Source organism: Lissotriton helveticus, chromosome 5_1 (genome assembly GCF_964261635.1).
Source record: "Lissotriton helveticus chromosome 5_1, aLisHel1.1, whole genome shotgun sequence".
NCBI classification, from domain to species: domain Eukaryota; kingdom Metazoa; phylum Chordata; class Amphibia; order Caudata; family Salamandridae; genus Lissotriton; species Lissotriton helveticus.
The window spans coordinates 854,399,629-854,417,573 of NC_136065.1; the positions used below are offsets into that span (position 1 = coordinate 854,399,629).

The 17,945-nt window shown below is 47.6% G+C and overlaps 1 long non-coding RNA gene across 1 annotated transcript; it reads right to left on the reverse strand.

The window, feature by feature from the left end:
• Positions 1 to 690: 690 nt before the first annotated feature.
• On the reverse strand, positions 691 to 9,847 carry LOC144753420 (uncharacterized). The gene is made up of 4 exons (XR_013594350.1): positions 9,808 to 9,847; positions 1,961 to 2,069; positions 1,346 to 1,417; positions 691 to 915 (listed from the first exon to the last, which is right to left on the reverse strand). It is a non-coding gene; the product is annotated as an uncharacterized LOC144753420 (long non-coding RNA).
• Between the last annotated feature and the right edge of the window lie 8,098 nt (positions 9,848 to 17,945).

The following is a 17,945-nucleotide window of genomic DNA, read 5'->3' on the forward strand; positions in this document are numbered from 1 at the left end:
AATTGGCGCAAGGGGCTTGTAAATAAGCCCCTCAGTTTCTTGAGTCTCCTCTTCATTAACCATTCCCTAAGGTTCTTGCTCAAACTGCCCTTCCTGGGCACCTGATAAATCTTAGTTACTTTGGGTTTCTCATCTCCTCAGTTCCTTGAGGCTCTTTTTCACACTGAGATTCCGACTATCGATTCCCTGAGACTTTTATTCACATTCATTACTTTCGACATTCCTATACCCCTCAGTTGCATGAGGCTCCTGCTCACCTTCAAATCCTTAAGAATTCTCCTCCCATTCAATTCCTTGAGGCTCATATTTCCCACATAGGGGCATATTTACAAGGGGATATCGCCACCAGAACGTCACTTTAAGCAACGTTCTGGTGGCAATATGCCCTTCTCCAAATTTAGAAAGCGGCATTAAGCCACTTTGTGTGGCTTAACGCTGCCTTGTGAATAAGATCCCTTTACACACATCACTTAGCGTGAAAGAGGCATGCAATGGGTGTTGTTGTGGGTGCTCCCCCACAACACTCATTGCTTTTGACACTGCTCCAGATTTACAAAGAGGTGTAAATCTGAGGCAGCACCAAAAACTAACATGATGCAAGAGCTGGCGTTAGAATGGCAAAACATAGAAAAATACTTTTATGTCTCCTTGTTTTTGTATTTTCTATGTGTGCTGTATTCTGCAGCAATAAAGAAAATTGACCTGCACCAAGGCACATACGTATTTGATATAGATCAGTATAGCAAGTTACACAATACTCAAAATTTCAATCCAATGTCACTGTAAACAGCTTCCGAAAGATAAACAATTCTCAAAGTCTTGATTGAAGGTTTACTTTCTTTATTGAAATTCATTAAAAGAATAAAGAATTGCCTGTCGCCAACGCGTTTCGTCACACCTGTGACTTCTTCAGGGCTAGAAGCAATTAATAAAAATATATACAAAAGATTACAAATATGTACAAAGCCATTCATTAAAAACAACACGCAAACATTCTTCAAAATCTATTCTTGACCAACCTTAGTTGCAAGAATTTAGTTTATCTTTAGGAATCACATTTTGACATGTAATCTTGTGAAATTATAAACAATTTTATCATTAAACAGTGTTACAAATAAGGCAAGATATCACAAATAAGAGCCCTGGCGGGAGGAGACATATTTGAAAATACCTTGTCGAACATCCTTTGGCTATAACATTTATTTCTAAATTTTGATAGGAACCCAGACACATGCATTCTCATTACTAGAACATATTTAAAAAACCCATTCTTGATGTTATTGAGGCCTACTTTTATCCACATTATTTATTTAGAAACCCTATTTATATCAATGTTATGTCATACCTTGATTAGTAATATTCTGGTCAATGATCACATCGATATTCATAATGTGTCTGCACTGACGGTATCTTGTATCTATAAACAAATATTTACAAAAGCTTGAAGCTAAATGCTTTCTTGTCATTGAAGTTACTTAATTATTCGTGCTATTTCCAATTAAAGCATTATTGATGTTTTAATCCCTGAGTCATTAGTCGACTGCATAGTCATCCATCCATCCATAGTTTTTCACAGAGTACAGTTTAAATACTCTAAAAAACATTTTTATACTCTACACCAAGTCATAACAGTTCCTGTTTGCTCATTTCTAATTGTATACAGTTACATCAGACATAGGCCATATTAATGCATTTCATACTTTCAACAGAATCATGATTATTCCTACTTGCTCTAGCATAATTATATTAGATGACCTAAAACTTATTAACACGTTCTATTTGCAGATTGCCACTCGTTTAACTAAAGTTATATAATTGTTGAGAGCTTTATATACAATCTAATCATAATGCAGTTCTTAATGCTGAGATCGTTAAAGATAACACAATCTTCATCTTTGCTTGGCAGTAGTACTGTACATAATGCTCATTTTAGTGTTACATGAAAATTATTCTCACTTACTATTCCCAAATCGTAAGAGTTCTTGGAAAAACTTTCGTCCAGTTCCCCCAGGGTATGTATCTCCTGTGTCAAGTAACTTTTAACTGTGATGCCATCCAGTTGTGACCATCTAGAAAGAGTATGTCAAGAATATTGTATAAGCGATGGGTGCTACGAATGCACCACCCTGAGAAAGACTATAACTGTCCTTTCTCAGAACAACAACATTCTACAAACGAGGGGGGCGTTTGTGCTGCTTATCAGACGATGTTTAATTTGTCATTGATGATATTTAGAATCTAGCTCTTTTGTGTAATACATATTGTGGACAAGCCTGTACATACGCATAAAGGGGGGCGTGGCTTGAGCGCCGACTGTGATGGCGGCGTGAGCCCTGAGCTCCGTCCGCGATCCCGAATTTATCCTGTGGATCCCTGCTCCTGCGCTGGTGTAATCACTGGAGAGCTCGCCTCCAGCACCGGACCCGCGAAAGTGACAGTTGCGGGACCGGCGGGGGATCGGAGACGGTGGGGCACGCCGGAGCGGAGCTCCTACGGACTCGCGCCCCAGCGCCCAATATGGTGGAGGCGGCATCTGGGGCTGCAATGGCAGAGGTCGGCGGAGAACCTGGGCAGTGGTGAGAGCGGAGCGGCTGCGGTCGGGCACCCAGTGGGACGTGGCCACGACCGCGCTGCAGACGCCAGCGACGTCAGCGCTGGGGGGGCGCTTGCAGGATCGGCGGCTAGTGGGCTGGTGGCCCTTCCCCCCACTGCTGCGTGGGACCAGGCCACAGGCTGCCCTACGGAACCGGGGCCATAGCGGGCGCTCAGTCAGAGGAGGAGGAGGCGGCGGCCGTCCCGGTGGTGGCCGGGTGTCAGCGTGCTGCAGTGCCCTCCAGGCGGAGGTGGAGCAGCTAATTGAAGGAAGCCCACGGGCCGCGCCTGCCCTTTGACCGGGCCCGAGAGGTCCCCAGAGGTGGTGCCTGCACGGGGTAGGGCGGCCCTGCCTGGGCCGCAAGCCGGCGCTTCGGAGGACGGCCAGTGAGGTCGAAGGTGGCCATTGCCTCGCACAGCTGGGGACTACCGCGGAACTTGCCCTGGAGGACTACAGTGAGGGACTCCCGGAGGGGGCGGACTGGCAGGTACATCCCTTTTCTGCTTTCGGGCCCTGGGCGGAGGGCCGCACACTTGCAGGTGGGCGCAGTGGAGTATCTGCGCTGCGGTGTTCCTGGGACCTACAGGAGTAGCTGGGGTGTGTTGATCCCGGGGTCACGGGTGGACACTGCTCATTTGTGACCGGGGGGTGCTTCCTGGTGCCGGGCGCCCATCTGCGGAGTGGGGTCCACTTGCTCCGGGCGTGAGGGCTGTGCTGGCACGGGGCGTTACTCGGGCCTGTGGATTTGGGACTGGAGCGGTTCAGCTCACCCTCGTGTGCTGAGACGGACTTTTGGAGGTCCTCTAAGATGGCGGAGGTGATTGACAACATGGCGGCTGGGCAGAGTCGGGGCGCGACGGCTGGGCAGGACGGGGATGCAGCACAACGGGAAGGCCGGACGCCACGGCACAGGAACGCAGGCTGAATGCCCGCCTGGATGGTATATTGGAGGCGATCACTGCGACCAAGGAGACGTTGCACCGGGACATTGGTCAGGTGGCCGCGGGGCTGGGCCTCCTGAGAGCGGATCACGCCAAACTGTCTGATAGGGTGAAAGACAATGAATCGCTCCTTCAGGAGCTTAAGCCTGCGGTGGTCACCGCGGAACATAAACTTTCTGATATCCTGGCCCGACTGGCGACGCTGGAGAAACGAGCGGAGGATTCCGAAGGTCGCAATCGCCGGAACAACGTCAGGGTGGTGGGCCTGCCGGAGAAAATTGAAGGGGAGGATGCTGTGCGTTATATGGAGGACTGGTTCAGATCCACGGTTGCTCCTGAAGGCTTATCCCCGTTCTTCTCCGTTGAAAGGGCGCATAGGGTCCCGTCGCGTCCTCCCATGCAGGGCCGTCCTCCCCGACCGATGGTAGCCAGGCTTCTGCACTTCAGGGACAGGGACCTGTTGATCCAGAGGGCGAGATCGGCGGGGCCCTTCCAGGTGGACAATAGCAGAGTGACTATCTTCCCGGACTATACCCAGGAAGTCCAAAGGAGTAGGGCGTCCTTCCTCGCGTTCAAGAAAGAGCTTAGGGAGGAGGGGGTGCAGTACTCGCTGCTCTTTCCGGCACGGCTGAGAGTGATACTGGATGGACAGACTCATTTTTTCCACACCCCTGAGGAGGCCTGGTCATGGCTCGAGAGGTATAGGATGGGCACTGACCGCCCGCGCAAGGATGGGAAGGAGAAGACGAGACCGACGCAGATCCGCAAGTCCCAGAGGATCCGCAAACGCGACAGGCTAAAGCAGGCAATGAAGGAGGAAGCGCTGGCGGCGGAACGGAGAGGAGCGTTGGCCGCCACGGCGACGATCACGGGCTCGCTGCTCAGGGAGCTGGAGGAGGACTCGGAGTCGGAAAGCGGAGGCCGCAAGTCGGGTGGAGAACTTTCCGAGGCGGACAGCTCTGTGGGGCCGCCGGTCACACCGCAATCGGCGGATGGACTGTTTAATGGGTAATTGTGGGGGAGCGCTGTGGACTCGGCAGTGGTGAACATTTATCCAGTTGTCCAGCGTTCAGCAGGTACTCTGTTGTAATTTTCATGTGGGATCTTGGACATGGGGCGTGGGTTGGCCTGCCGCGGGTTGGTGCTGGGTTACCCCCCTAGTGCCCTTACGGCTCCTGTGGCGGCTGCCACAGGTTAGTATACTGTGTGTATTGTGTAGGTTTGGATGGAGGCTGATGCACTGTTGTTAGGTCCTGTCCTGGGGAGTGGGGTTGGGATTGTTTTTTGGGGTGTTGGGGGGGGTGGGTGTAGCTGCAATGATGTGATGGGGTGGTTGATGCAGGCGGGGGAGAGGAGAGACAACAGCGATGGGGTCGTTACCTGATGTGAAGTGCTTAACATGGAATGTTCGGGGTCTCAGAACAATGTCTAAGAGATACAAGGTGCATGCTTATTTAGTGAGGCGGGGTGTTCAGATTGCCATGCTCCAGGAGACTCACCTTACCAAACTTGAATGTGATGCGTTGCAGAAAAGGTGGCGGGGCCAAGTGTTTGGGACCTCTTATTCGGCGTTTGCGAGGGGGGTGCTGATATGGGTCAGGGCGGGGGTCCCATTCCAGGTTACGGATCGGGTGGTGGATCCAGGAGGTCGATATGTAGCAGTGAGAGGGAGGCTGCATGGGTCTGAGGTGGTGTTATGTAGTGTGTATGCCCCTAATGTTGACCAGGCCCGTTATTTTGATGTTCTGTCGGGCTCCTTAGCCCATTATCTGACGTGTCCCATTATCCTGGGGGGGGACTTTAACTCTATCACTGATGTAGGGTGGGATAGGTCCCACCCGCCCTTAGCGGAGTCCCCGGTGCGGAAGCTATCGGAGCGTAGAAGGGAATGGCAGGACAGGTGGGGATTGCTGGATGTGTGGAGGAGGCAGCATCCTACTGATAGGGATTATTCCTTTCATTCGGCGCTGCACGATCTACATGTCAGAATTGATTCTATATTGTGTGACGCCCATATGGCGGCCATGGTGACCCATACTGAATATCTGGCTAGGACCATTTCGGACCATAACCCTCTGCTGGTAGCGATCAGGTGGCAGAGGGCGAGATCTGCGATCCCTACCTGGAGGCTACGGCCGGACACGTTGGAGGACCAGGTGTTTGGAGCCACGGTTGAACAGGGCTTAACGCTGTATTTTGATGTGAATGAGGGCTCGACTGCAACGAGAGCGCTGGAGTGGGATGCAATGAAGGTGGTGGTGCACGGTGTGTGCATGGGCAGTTTCTCAAATGTGCGGACGACTGTTCTGGCAGATTTGGAAAAAGCGGAATGTGTGTTGAGAGACATGGAGAGGAGTAGGCCGGAGCGTCCGGATTTACAGGAACGACTGCTGGAGGCAAAAGAAATGGTGGCAAGGGAAACGGAAAGGTTGAGATGTTATGATTATAGACTGTACCTTGTGAAGATCCATGCGGAGCGGGATAAGGTGGGCACGCTGCTGGCAAAGCTTGCTGACCCGATGCCGAGGAGTGGCCCGATTCTGTGTCAGAACCGAAACGGGGGAGGTGGTCCATTCACCGGAGGCCGTTTTGCAGTGTTTTCAGCGGTATTACATGAGCTTGTATGAAACTCGGTTGGAGGCGGGGCCCTCGGATATCAATGCTTACTTACAAGGGGTACAGCTCCCAGTGTTAGACGAGGAGCCGGCGAAGGATCTGGGAGGTCCGATTACACTGCTGGAAATCCGTGGGGCTATTAAACAGATGGCTAGGAACAAGACGCCGGGGGTTGATGGGCTACCTGTTGAATTCTATGCCAAATACGCGGATATACTGGCGCCCAGACTGTTGGCAGTGTACTCGGAGGCGATGACACTGGGGCGTCTCCCCGTCTCTATGAGAGAGGCGCTGGTAATCCCGCTTCTGAAGCAGGGTAAGGATGCTCTGGAGGTGGCGTCGTACAGGCCGTTGTCCATGCTGACGGTAGATTATAAAATCTTGAGTCGTATATTGGCTACCCGGCTGCTCCCGCATATGACCTTGCTGGTGCACGGTGACCAGGCGGGGTTTATCCCTACCAGGAACACGGCCATCAACACGCGCAGGCTGATCGGTGTATTGCAGGATGCCCTGGGCTCGGACGGCGCGTCGGCGGTTCTGTCGGTGGACATCGAGAAGGCCTTTGACAGCCTTGAATGGGGTTACCTGGATTCGGTGCTGGAGAGGTTCGGACTAGGTGAGGGGTTTGTGAGCTGGACGAAGATACTGTATTCGTCGGCCACGGCCAGGGTGCGAGTGGGGCCGCTTATATCCTCTGCTTACCCGGTGCGTAGAGGAACCAGACAGGGCTGCTCGCTCTCTCCCCTTTTATTCGCCCTTGCAATGGAACAGTTGGCGGCGCAGGCCAGGACGGGGAACTCCTTTCTTGGAATCCGCTGCGGTGGACGTACTCACCACATTTCTTTGTATGCCGACGACCTGTTGCTGTACTTGGAAGACGCGGAGTTGGCCTTGAGTGGAGCTATGAGACTGCTCTCTACCTTTGGCGAGTTCTCAGGGCTCAAAGTAAATTGGGTTAAGACCTGTGTTTTTCCGCTGAGAGCGGAGGCTCAGCGCCCGACTCTTGCGGCGAATGTGGTCTGGGAGGACAGGTGCTTTACGTACCTGGGAGTCCGGATCTACCATGATGCGGAGAGCCTGCTGGAGGGGAATGTGGGACGAGGTATCAGAGGATTGCGCGGCTGCATGTCCTTCTGGGCTACTCTGCCTTTGTCGGTGCAGGGACGGGTGGCACTGTTGAAAATGGTGGCGCTCCCTCGACTGTTATATTACTTCAGGACCTTGCCTGTTTGGATCCCGCAGCGGGTTTTTCAGGAGCTGCGGTCAATGATTATTGGGTTCCTATGGGGACAGGGTAGATGTAGAGTGGCGCTGCATACCTTAACCCGGCCCAAACTCGAGGGGGGGATGGCAGTGCCGGATTTTGAACTATACTATCTGGCAGCCCAGCTCCAGATTCTGACGCAGAATGTGGCTAGGGAGTTTAGGGGTCCTGACCGGGTCCGGGGGATGGGCATCCAGAGACACGTTCTGTCTTACATTGTTATGCAGCAGCGGTTGGAGTTGCGAGGGCTTACCTTAGAGGAAAACACCCTCCGACTCTGTTGGAATAGGAGCCTGAGGCGGGTTCGAGCGGAACGGCCGTATGCCCCGGAGATTCCCATTGGGATGTTGACGGCTCTACCGCATGGAGGTGACTGGTCTCCGTTGGCAGGGTGGGAGGAGTTGGGCCTACAGATGGTGGGAGATCTGTTTGTGGAGGGGGTGCTGGCCCCGTTTGCGGTACTCCGGGAGCAGTTTGGTCTCCCGGACGGGAATTTTCTCCTACACGCTGCGGTTACTGCGGCGATACGGAAGCACTGGCAGGGGGGACTGACGGAGCCGAGCACGACCATGGCCTGCCAATATGTGGTGATGGCCGCGGGCACAATCAAGGCGGTGACCTGTCTCTACTCACGGATGTTGAATGAAGGACTGGAGCCTCTCACGGCGCTGAAAGCTACGTGGGAGGAAAGTGTGGGCAGACCTATTCCGGACACTGAGTGGGGCCACATTCTGGCTCGGACATGGAAGGGTAGCAGGAATGCCAGGTTCCAGCAAATACACTTCTTCCTTCTGCATAGAGCGTATCTGACCCCGGGGAAACTCCGCCGACACTTTCGGGTGCGGGATGCGGCATGCCCGAGATGCCTGGCCGGTGGGGTAGAATTGGATCACATGATGTGGGGTTGCCCACAGCTGGGTGAGTATTGGCCTGAGATGGGCGCCCTTCTGAATGCGATTACGGATAGGGAGGTGGATTTTGATATGGCGGCTTGCCTCCTGTTGTGGTTTCCCCACACGGCAAAAACGAAAGTCACGAGCAAGTTCATTGATTTGGGGCTCATGTTGGCGCAGAGGGAGATTACATGGCGTTGGAAAACCAAGGAAGGCCCAGCTGTGAGTCGATGGACGAATGAGTTGTTGAAGTGGTCGAGGTGTGAGAGCATATTGAGATTGCGGCAGGCCACGAAACTGGGGTCGGAGAAGGGCTTGGAGGCGGCTAGAGCTTGGGAAACGATTGTGCAATCTTTGAATGACCGCTTAACGGTGGATACGGAGGACAGACTCTCGGAGGCTGAGTTCCAGGGAACTGTTAGCACGAACGTTTGATCTGTATTGATGACGCACTATCACTACTAGCGCACATCATAGCTAACCACACTAGCAGCAGTTAGAGGGGGGGAGGGATAGAGGAGCATGTAGACTGCCCTGTTAGAGCATGGCAGTAGATGGAGAGGAGTATCCGTCGGGCGGGATGGCCTGTAACACGTAGAAGCGGGTTGGGTTCTGTGGATCTGCCGCGCTTGGAAGGTGTTAGAGTGGTGAGTACGGCTCCTCTAGAGGGCAGTTGGGGGGGGGGGGAGTTATTGTTGAGGGTCCAGAAAATGCGGAACCAGGATTGTGTTGTTGACCTACCGTCCCTATGTGCCAAACGGGGAAACTTCTATTGCACATTGACTTCACGCCGCCCTGCCTCCGGGATGAGGGCTGATGGGCTGTGTACTCCTGCTTTTCCATGTGGGGTCTTGTATGGGGACGGGGCTGATGGTTGATACTTTCGATGTTTTGACTGTAATTCTGCAATAAAAACATACTTTAAAAAAAAAAAAAGCCTGTACATACGCGAAATAAATATGCTCCGCGTTGCTGTTAACGGGTGCATTAATCGTTGTGCAAATTATGCTCCGAACTCTTCTTAAAAGCATCATTTCAAAGAAATAGCGTTCGCCCCACTAGTCAAATGCCATATGCATTAAGAGTAGCAGTTTCTTTTAAACATCTATAAGACTGGCGCACGTGCTCATAACAATGTTATACTCCGTACACTTCATAAAGCGGCATTAAAAGAAAAGAAAAAGGAAAAGTGGCGTTCACTCTATTAGTTAGCCGCTATATACATTGAGAGTCGCAGTTATTTAAATATCTATATAGCTCGAGCATGCAGGCTTGAAAACTTTCTTTTCGAACACGCATTTATTGTATCAAATGGCGTTCGCCCTAATAGTCAGACATTATATACGTTGAGGATAGCGGTCTTTTTTTGTATATCTATATAGCTCGAAAATGCAGGCATGAAAGCTGTCTATTTAAACGGACATTTAGTATATCAAGGTCGAGCCTACTCTTAAGTCCCCTTAGACCCATATCCATACGCCCTTATTTGGTACTCACTTAGGCATCCATTATCTCTCGTTCTTTCTCCAAAAACCGGTCCTTTCAGTGTACGAGGTGGCATTTTCACTGAGCTTATATTCACAAAGTTTTGACGCGCTACACCTGTGCTGTTTTTCTTGCGCATCTAAATGACGTATCGGACGTGACCTACAGCTCAAGGTTTTTTGGGAAATGTAGTTCTATATACACCAGCTTCGCAATGTGTTAGATAATATGGTAAACAAAGTCCTTTTATTTACCCTTATTTTTGCTCATTCCTTACATTTCGGGTGAATTTAGGTTGCCCCCTATAGAATATCACATAAGAAAAAACGCCAAATATATTTGTCGATATTCTTGTCAAAGTTCGATTATATCCAGACAGCGAGATCGAAAACCTGCAATGTTGTATTCTGCAGCAAAGCAAACACAAGGAGATGATGGATGGAGCACTGAAACTTTTCAGACACTCACACCCAGTGTCAGATCTGGGTTGAGTCCATAATCGTTATTTAGCTCATTTCGCCACCCCAGTTCAGACCCAGCCAAATGAAAATCTGCCTTTACCCTGTTCCCTATGGGCACGTCCCAGCCCGAACTGCCAAGCCAGGTCCTCCCTGGACCGGAAACAAACATCCTGGGACCGGTTTCGGGGTATAACCCCCATCAGCCAGGCCAGCTTGAATCCAGTGGCAAATTGAGCAAGGGACCCACATCTGGGCATACCCTGCCAACTTAGGGCGAACAAAGCAAGCACAATGAGATGATGGACGGAGCGCTGAAATTCTGCAGCACACATAATGATTGTTTATATCCAGGAAGGTGTCCCTTCCTGCACATAAACAATAAATAAATATTGACAATTTGCTACTTCGATGTATGCTGCATTCTGCAGCACAAATAGAAGTAACAAATCACCATTAGTGATTATGTGCAGGAAGGGACACCTTCCTGTACATACAAAATAATTCCCTGCAACACAGGCCCCTTTGCATTATTGTGCAAGGGTGCCTGCGTTGGCACTAGGCAGCTACATTTAGCACCAGCACTAGGGAAAACGCAGGGGTACACTGTATTCTTGTGAATACAATGCATCCCTGCATTTTGAAAATGTCGGATTGCGGCGCTGACAAATTTGGCGCAGCTCCATGCTCCAACATTTTCTCATAAATATGCCCCTTAGTTCCTTAAAGCTCCTACTCGCTCTTATTCCTTGCTTAAGGCATTTAATCACTCAGGGCCTCATTTACAAAATTATAATACAGCCATTGTGTTGTGTTAAGCTGCGTCATTATGAAAGCACAGAGTTGCGTTATATTAGCAATACGGCACATCAGAGTGCTTTCTCCTTCACTGGTGCATAATTAGCTGCCATGAACCAGCGCCGGCACCCTTTCGTTATGTTGCAAGGGTTCCTCCAGCATTGCAGGGATGATTGTTTTTGTGCAGGAAGGAACACCTTCTTTGCCAATAACAATATTTTATGGCAATCTCCTCTGTCTATGCATGCTGCAGAACGCAGCATGCATAGAAAGAGATCAAAACAAGGAGAAATACATGTATTTCTCCTTGTTGCACCACTTCTACGCCTTCCGTGGGGATTTTGACCCTTTTCCAGCTTTACAAAACTTTGTAAATCTGGGAATGTATCAGGTTCCATGGATGTTGCGATGGAACACCCACAGCAACACCCATGGAACGCTACTTTCACACAGAGTAATGCATGAAAGGGGCCCATATTTACAAGGCCATGAAAAGTCACGCAGTGTGACTTTACATGGCCATGTAAATATGTTCAGGCTCACAGCACCGCTAGTGCGTCGAAAGAAGTGATGCACTGGTGGTGCAAAGGCCTTGTAAACTACTCACCTTTAGATCCTTAAACCTCCTACTCAACCTCAGTTTCTTAAGGGCCCCACTCACTCTTGTTCACCGAGGTAAATAGTCACCCTCAATTCCATGAGGCTCCTACTCGCTCTCAGTTCCATGAGACTCCTACTCACCCCCAGTTATATGAGGCTCCTACTCGCCATCAGTTCCATGAGGCTTCTACTCACCCTCAGTTCCAGGAGGCTCTTTCTCGCCCTCAGTTATATGAGTCTCCTATTATCCCTCCGTTATATGAGACTACTATTCGCACTCAGTTCCATGAGGCTCCTACTCACCCCCAGTTATATGAAGCTCGTACTCGCCATCAGTTCCATGAGGCTTCTACTCCACCTCAGTTCCACGAGGCTCCTACTCATCCCCTGTTCCTTGAGACTGCTGTTCAACCCCAGTTCCTAAATCTGCTGCTAATCCTTAGTTACCTCAGGCTCCTACTCATCCTTGGTTTCCTGAGGTTCATATTCCAAGGCTATGAAATCCCCTCTCAGTTCCAAGAATCTCCTATGCCCTCGAATTTAACTGAGGCTTCTACTCAACCTTCAGTTGCATGGGTCTTGAACTCCCCTTCAGTTCCTTGAGACTCATGCTTGCCGCCAGTTCTTCAGGGCTTCTGCTCACAATGGGCCAGATGTACGACAATTTGATTTTGCACCTCGCAATTTGCGACAAATTGCGAGTCACAAATTGCGAGGTGTAAAACCAAATGTACAACAGTGTGTTTAACACTGTTTGCGATTCCAAATGGGGTCGCAAATTGTGAGGCTCATTAATAATAATGAGCTTTTGGCAATTTGGGAACCCATTGGGAATGTCAGGCCCTCCCATGGATGGTGGCCTGCTGGGCTCAGCAGACCACCATGTAAGGGGCTGCTTTTAAATAAAGCAGTTTTTTTTAATGCAGCCCGTTTTCCTTAAAGGAAAACTGGATGCATTTAAAAAAAAAAAAAAACGTTTTTTGTTTCATTTTTTAAGGGAAAGCAGTGGTTCTGCCCTTAAAAAAATAATTTGCAAGCATTTGCAAAGGGGAAGGGGTCCCCTGGGGACCCCGTCCCTTTTGCGAATTCATTACCTGCTACTTAAAGTAGGTGGTAATTGCGAGTGTTTTGCGACCGCAATTGCGGTCGCAAACATTAGTACATTGGTTTGAGACTCGCTATTTGGAAGGGAATGCCCCTTCCAAATAGCGAGTCTCTAAACACTTTTTTGCAAGTCATAATTCATTGCGACTTGCAAAAATGTGTTGGAACATGGCCTTGACAATTTAACATGTGCAAACGGGTCGCTAACCAGTTTGTGCATGCTAAAAGTATTAATTTATCTGGCCCAATATGTTTCCCGCGATTACAGCTAAATCTTAGTTCCATAAGGCTATTTCTAACCCTCTGTCCCCCATAGCTCCGGCTAACACTAAGTACACCAGAGGGACTTGCTTATAAGCAGCCGCGGCCGATAGTGGGATGACCTGCAGGGCGGTGACGTGGGGAGGGGGAGGGGCAGGGTGGGGGGTAGTAATGTATGGATTATGGAGTTTTACAGGTAAGTAAACATATAAATAAATAAAACTAATTTCGTTGCGCGCACTGCATTGTATTTGGTGATGCAGTGCACTCAACGAAATTCGTTTTTATTTATTTATACGTTTACTTACCTGTTAAACTCCGTAATCCATACATTACTACCCCCCACCCTGCCCCTCCCCCTCCCCACGTCACCGCACTGCAGGTCATCCCACTACCGACCGCGGCTGCTTATAAGATGGCAGATTTGTTTGTGCGCTGATCACCTGCAGAGCAGGACTGAAGATAAATGGGTGAGCTGATTTCACATCTCATGTGCAGACAGGGATTGAGGTGTATTGGCAGAGCTTTGTGTGCACAGATTGTGCTCAATTAGGACTGGTGTGCAACAGCTGCCCTAGGTGAGGATTGTGGCGCATTGACAAAGCTGTAGGTTTGTGCAGGTTGTGAGGGAGGTGCCCACACAGAACTTTGGAACCTCTAGATAAGGTTTAAGGTGCAGTGACAGAGCTGTGCCCAACTTAAGATATATTTTGGGACTGAGCTGCATCGATAGAGCTATGTGTGTGCACAGGAGGATGTTCAGACCATGGTTGACATAGAATGGCAGAGCTGTGTGTGCGCACAGAGGACCTGAAGAGCACTAGTATAGTTTTATGGGCGGTTCATGGTTGACGTATTATGACAGAGTTGTGTGCGTGCATGTTATGTGCAGTTCAAGGTTGTGCATGCACTAGGTATGTGGAGGTGAGTGTAGAAGCACACTGGAACAGCTATATCTGCCTTGTTTGTACAGTTTGTTGCTTTAAATAATTGTTTGGGTTTGGATAACATGATGCACATCCCCTGGTTACACTACATTATAAAGAACCAGAAAGAGCTTGGTTGACCAGAACGTTTTCACAATCCGGATAGTATACACAAAGAAGACAATGGGGCATATGGTCAAGGAAGTAACGGAGCGCGACGTTAGCCTTCTTGGTTTAACGCCGCACTCCGTCACTTCTGAAAGGCAGGGCTGCACCATATTTACAACAATATAGTTCAGCTCTGTGTTTCACCCTTTGATGGCACTAAATTTAGCTGCCTAGCGTCAACGCAGGCACTTTTGCACCATTGTGCAAGAGTACCTGCATTGCAGGGTATGATTGTTTATTTGCAGGAGGCTGTCCCTTCCTGCATAAACAATCAGTAATGGCAAAGAAGTTGAAACTCACCATTTCTTTAATGATTGTTTATGTGCTGGAAGGGGCACCTTCCTGTACAAAACAATCAATGGCGTTCATGTGTTTATATGTGTGCTGAACAACACAGCACACATCAAAACAGCAAAAATGAGGAGAAATAATGTTAAGACCGGGTTTTCCCTGGTCTTAATGTTGGCACTGCCTCCTATTTATGCCACCCTTGTACATAGGAGGCAATGTCACACTCAATGGGTGTTGCGGCGGAACATCCATCGCAACACCCATTGTCAACCCCTCTTGCGCTACCTATAGCGTGAAAAGGGTGCCTTATTTACAAGGCAGCATTAAGCCACAATAAGTGGCTTAACACTGCCTTGTAAATAAGATGAAGCCCGATCGCCACCACTGTGTAAAAAATAGTGGTGTTATGGTGCCCATAGGGATTCTAAATATTCCCCATTGTTTGGCTGAAGCAGGCTTTTGCCTTAAGGGTGGCAGTCACCCTTTGCTGGCACTGAATGTAGCTGCCTAGCGCTAACACAGGCACTCTTGCACCATTGTGCAAGAGTACCTGCGTTGCAGGGTACGATTGTTTATGTGCAGGAAGGTGTAACAATCAGTAATGGCATTTTGTACCCTCTATGTGTGCTGCAGAATGCACCTCACAAAGAAGTTGCAACTCACCATTTCTTTAATGATTGTTTATGTGATGCAATGGAAGGGGCACCATCCTGTACATAAACAATCAATGGCGTTTTACTGTTTCTATATGTGCTTCACAACACAGCACACATTGAAACAGCAAAAATTAGGAGAAATAATGCGTTTCTCCTCATTGCGCCATGTTAAGACCAAGTTTTCCCTAGTCTTAATTTTGGCACTGCCTCCTATTTATGCCACCCTTGTAAATAGGAGGCAATATCAAAATCAATGGGTGTTGTGGCGGAACACCCACCGCAACGGTTCAGTGACTAAATATCGAGGGACATAATATAGAATGCCCAAAATATCGACTCCAAAATATCGAAGTACAGAATATAGAATCCCTATCTACAAACAGGTAAGTACTAAAATATCGAATACAAAATATCCATAGTTAAAATATAGTTAACTAAAATATTGAATTTTTTAAATGTATTAAAATGAATATAAAAGTAATTAAATATTAACAACTGTTAAATAAAACATACTTAAAATAATGGAAAAAAGCTTAAAATGTAAAAATAATAAATCTAATGTAAAAAAAGTAGAGATTTTGTTGGATAGTGAGAAAGCGTTGGATAGTGTATGGGTAAAAATTAGTATTCCCACTCCAAAGAGTGCAACAGTAGGAAAAGCGTTGGATAGCGGGAGGGTAAAAATTACTATTCCCACTCCAATGACTGCAACAGTAGGGAAAGCGTTGGATAGCGTAGGGGTAAAAATGACTATTTCCACTCCAGTGAGTGCAACAGTAGGGAAAGCGCTGGATAGCGTAGGGGTAAAAATTACTATTCCCACTCCAGAGAGTGCAACAGTAGGGAAAGCGTTGGATAGCTGGAGAGTAAAAATTACTATTCCCACTCCATAGAGTGCTACAGTAGAGAAAGCGTTGGATAGCGTAGGGGTAAAATTACTATTCCCACTCCAGTGAGTGCAACAGTAGGGAAAGCGTTGGATAGCGTAGGGATAACATTTACTATTCCCACTCCAGAGAGTGCAACAGTAGGGAAAGTGTTGGCTAGCGTATGGGTAACAATTACTATTCCCACTCCAGAGAGTGCTACAGTAGAGAAAGCGTTGGATAGCGTAGGGGTAAAAATTACTATTCGCACTCCAGTGAGTGCAACAGTAGGGAAAGCGTTGGATAGCGTAGGGGTCAAAATTACTATTCCCACTCCAGAGAGTGCAACAGTAGGGAAAGTAATTATTTAATATTAAAATAAGATTAAATTAATTATCAAGACCAATAAAAAAATTAACAATAATTACCAATTAATAAAAGTTAATTACCAATTGACAACAATTAATTACCAATTAATAAAAAAATACCAATTAATAATTATGTATCAATCAATTAATTATCAATACATATAAATAAACATAAATACTTACTCTATTACAATTAAATTACTTCCCACCCTCTTCCCCTATAAACCCACCAACCACTACAAATAATAAATAATACAATTAACATAATTATCAATTAATCACGTAATAACAATTAATTACCAATAATAACAATGTATTACCAATTAACAATTAATTATCAATCAATTAATTATCAATACATATAAATAAAAATGTATATTTAATTTACGATAATTAAATTACTTCTCACCCTATTCCCCACAACCCGCTACGGAATTAAATTACGCAAAAAATTAAATGACATAACATTTATTACTGGAAAAAAATTAAACATACATTAAAAAATAATATATAATTTTATAATTTTAACACATATACTACCATACATAACACTAAAAAATAATTCGATATTATGGAAATCGATATTTTAAATTCGATATTATGGAAATCGATATTTCCTACTTCAATTTCGATATTCTGACTAACTATATTTTGGTGATTCGATATTCGGGCCTATCTATATTTTGGAGCCGATATTCTGGCCTGTCGATATTTCGAATTCTATATTTTGGGCATTTACCCCCCGCAACACCCATTGCCAACCCCTTTCACGCTACCTATAGCGTGAAAAGGTGCCTTATTTACAAGGCATCGTTAAGCCACAATAAGTGGCTTAACGCTGCCTTGTAAATAAGGTGAAGCCCTATCGCCACCACAGCGTAAAAAAGGGTGTTATGGTGCCCATAGGGATTCTAAATATGCCCCATTGTTTGGCGGAAGCAGGCTTTTGGCTTAAGGGTGGCAGTAGTGCGTGAGGAATCTGCTCTTTGCAAGAGCTCCGTCCAGCAGCACTGCTGGTGAAAATGGCAAGAGGGATGGTACCCTGTCTGATTTTGTTGGATAGTGAGAAAGCGTTGGATAGTGTATGGGTAAAAATTAGTATTCCCACTCCAAAGAGTGCAACAGTAGGAAAAGCGTTGGATAGCGGGAGGGTAAAAATTACTATTCCCACTCCAATGACTGCAACAGTAGGGAAAGCGTTGGATAGCGTAGGGGTAAAAATTACTATTTCCACTCCAGTGAGTGCAACAGTAGGGAAAGCGCTGGATAGCGTAGGGGTAAAAATTACTATTCCCACTCCAGAGAGTGCAACAGTAGGGAAAGCGTTGGATAGCTGGAGAGTAAAAATTACTATTCCCACTCCATAGAGTGCTACAGTAGAGAAAGCGTTGGATAGCGTAGGGGTAAAATTACTATTCCCACTCCAGTGAGTGCAACAGTAGGGAAAGCGTTGGATAGCGTAGGGATAAAATTTACTATTCCCACTCCAGAGAGTGCAACAGTAGGGAAAGTGTTGGCTAGCGTATGCGTAACAATTACTATTCCCACTCCAGAGAGTGCTACAGTAGAGAAAGCGTTGGATAGCGTAGGGGTAAAAATTACTATTCGCACTCCAGTGAGTGCAACAGTAGGGAAAGCGTTGGATAGCGTAGGG